Consider the following 3,312-nt stretch of genomic DNA (forward strand, 5'->3'; position numbering starts at 1 on the left):
GTCTCTGCTCTGGGTTGGATTGCTGTGTGTGTCCCGGGGTTACTGCTCTGTGTTGGATTGCTGTGTGTGTCCCGGGGTTACTGCTCTGTGTTGGATTGCTGTGTGTGTCCCGGTGTCTCTGCTCTGTGTTGGATTGCTGTGTGTGTCCCGGTGTCTCTGCTCTGTGTTGGATTGCTGTGTGTGTCCCGGGGTTACTGCTCTATGTTGGATTGCTGTGTGTGTCCCGGGGTTACTGCTCTGTGTTGGATTGCTGTGTGTGTCCCGGTGTCTCTGCTCTGTGTTGGATTGCTGTGTGTGTCCCGGTGTTACTGCTCTGTGTTGGATTGCTGTGTGTGTCCCGGTGTTACTGCTCCGTGTTGGATTGCTGTGTCTGTCCCGGTGTTACTGCTCTGTGTTGGATTGCTGTGTGTGTCCCGGGGTTACTGCTCTGTGTTGGATTGCTGTGTGTGTCCCGGTGTTACTGCTCTGTGTTGGATTGCTGTGTGTGTCCCGGGGTTACTGCTCTGTGTTGGATTGCTGTGTGTGTCCCGGTGTTACTGCTCTGTCTTGGATTGCTGTGTCTGTCCCGGTGTCTCTGCTCTGTGTTGGATTGCTGTGTGTGTCCCGGGGTTACTGCTCTGTGTTGGATTGCTGTGTGTGTCCCGGGGTTACTGCTCTGTGTTGGATTGCTGTGTGTGTCCCGGTGTCTCTGCTCTGTGTTGGATTGCTGTGTGTGTCCCGGTGTCTCTGCTCTGTGTTGGATTGCTGTGTGTGTCCCGGGGTTACTGCTCTGTGTTGGATTGCTGTGTGTGTCCCGGTGTTACTGCTCTGTGTTGGATTGCTGTGTCTGTCCCGGTGTCTCTGCTCTGTGTTGGATTGCTGTGTGTGTCCCGGTGTTACTGCTCTGTGTTGGATTGCTGTGTGTGTCCCGGGGTTACTGCTCTGTGTTGGATTGCTGTGTGTGTCCCGGGGTTACTGCTCTGTGTTGGATTGCTGTGTGTGTCCCGGGGTCTCTGCTCTGTGTTGGATTGCTGTGTGTGTCCCGGGGTTACTGCTCTGTGTTGGATTGCTGTGTGTGTCCCGGGGTCTCTGCTCTGTGTTGGATTGCTGTGTGTGTCCCGGGGTTACTGCTCTGTGTTGGATTGCTGTGTGTGTCCCGGTGTTACTGCTCTGTGTTGGATTGCTGTGTCTGTCCCGGTGTCTCTGCTCTGTGTTGGATTGCTGTGTGTGTCCCGGTGTTACTGCTCTGTGTTGGATTGCTGTGTGTGTCCCGGTGTCTCTGCTCTGTGTTGGATTGCTGTGTGTGTCCCGGTGTCTCTGCTCTGTGTTGGATTGCTGTGTGTGTCCCGGTGTTACTGCTCTGTGTTGGATTGCTGTGTGTGTCCCGGTGTCTCTGCTCTGTGTTGGATTGCTGTGTGTGTCCCGGTGTCTCTGCTCTGTGTTGGATTGCTGTGTGTGTCCCGGGGTTACTGCTCTGTGTTGGATTGCTGTGTGTGTCCCGGTGTTACTGCTCTGTGTTGGATTGCTGTGTCTGTCCCGGTGTCTCTGCTCTGTGTTGGATTGCTGTGTGTGTCCCGGTGTCTCTGCTCTGTGTTGGATTGCTGTGTGTGTCCCGGGGTTACTGCTCTGTGTTGGATTGCTGTGTGTGTCCCGGTGTTACTGCTCTGTGTTGGATTGCTGTGTGTGTCCCGGTGTCTCTGCTCTGTGTTGGATTGCTGTGTGTGTCCCGGTGTTACTGCTCTGTGTTGGATTGCTGTGTGTGTCCCGGGGTTACTGCTCTGTGTTGGATTGCTGTGTGTGTCCCGCTGTCTCTGCTCTGTGTTGGATTGCTGTGTGTGTCCCGGGGTTACTGCTCTGTGTTGGATTGCTGTGTGTGTCCCGGGGTCTCTGCTCTGGGTTGGATTGCTGTGTGTGTCCCGGGGTTACTGCTCTGTGTTGGATTGCTGTGTGTGTCCCGGGGTCTCTGCTCTGGGTTGGATTGCTGTGTGTGTCCCAGGGTTACTGCTCTGTGTTGGATTGCTGTGTGTGTCCCGGGGTTACTGCTCTGTGTTGGTTTGCTGTGTGTGTCCCGGGGTTACTGCTCTGTGTTGGATTGCTGTGTGTGTCCCGGGGTTACTGCTCTGTGTTGGATTGCTGTGTGTGTCCCGGTGTCTCTGCTCTGTGTTGGATTGCTGTGTGTGTCCCGGTGTTACTGCTCTGTGTTGGATTGCTGTGTGTGTCCCGGTGTTACTGCTCCGTGTTGGATTGCTGTGTCTGTCCCGGTGTTACTGCTCTGTGTTGGATTGCTGTGTGTGTCCCGGGGTTACTGCTCTGTGTTGGATTGCTGTGTCTGTCCCGGTGTTACTGCTCTGTGTTGGATTGCTGTGTGTGTCCCGGGGTTACTGCTCTGTGTTGGATTGCTGTGTGTGTCCCGGTGTTACTGCTCTGTGTTGGATTGCTGTGTCTGTCCCGGTGTCTCTGCTCTGTGTTGGATTGCTGTGTGTGTCCCGGGGTTACTGCTCTGTGTTGGATTGCTGTGTGTGTCCCGGGGTTACTGCTCTGTGTTGGATTGCTGTGTGTGTCCCGGTGTCTCTGCTCTGTGTTGGATTGCTGTGTGTGTCCCGGTGTCTCTGCTCTGTGTTGGATTGCTGTGTGTGTCCCGGGGTTACTGCTCTGTGTTGGATTGCTGTGTGTGTCCCGGTGTTACTGCTCTGTGTTGGATTGCTGTGTCTGTCCCGGTGTCTCTGCTCTGTGTTGGATTGCTGTGTGTGTCCCGGGGTTACTGCTCTGTGTTGGATTGCTGTGTGTGTCCCGGGGTCTCTGCTCTGTGTTGGATTGCTGTGTGTGTCCCGGGGTTACTGCTCTGTGTTGGATTGCTGTGTGTGTCCCGGTGTTACTGCTCTGTGTTGGATTGCTGTGTCTGTCCCGGTGTCTCTGCTCTGTGTTGGATTGCTGTGTGTGTCCCGGTGTTACTGCTCTGTGTTGGATTGCTGTGTGTGTCCCGGTGTCTCTGCTCTGTGTTGGATTGCTGTGTGTGTCCCGGTGTCTCTGCTCTGTGTTGGATTGCTGTGTGTGTCCCGGGGTTACTGCTCTGTGTTGGATTGCTGTGTGTGTCCCGGTGTTACTGCTCTGTGTTGGATTGCTGTGTCTGTCCCGGTGTCTCTGCTCTGTGTTGGATTGCTGTGTGTGTCCCGGGGTTACTGCTCTGTGTTGGATTGCTGTGTGTGTCCCAGGGTTACTGCTCTGTGTTGGATTGCTGTGTGTGTCCCGGGGTCTCTGCTCTGTGTTGGATTGCTGTGTGTGTCCCGGTGTCTCTGCTCTGTGTTGGATTGCTGTGTGTGTCCCGGGGTTACT

Source organism: Mustelus asterias, unplaced genomic scaffold (assembly GCF_964213995.1).
Source record: "Mustelus asterias unplaced genomic scaffold, sMusAst1.hap1.1 HAP1_SCAFFOLD_2624, whole genome shotgun sequence".
In the NCBI taxonomy this organism is placed as follows: Eukaryota; Metazoa; Chordata; class Chondrichthyes; order Carcharhiniformes; family Triakidae; genus Mustelus; species Mustelus asterias.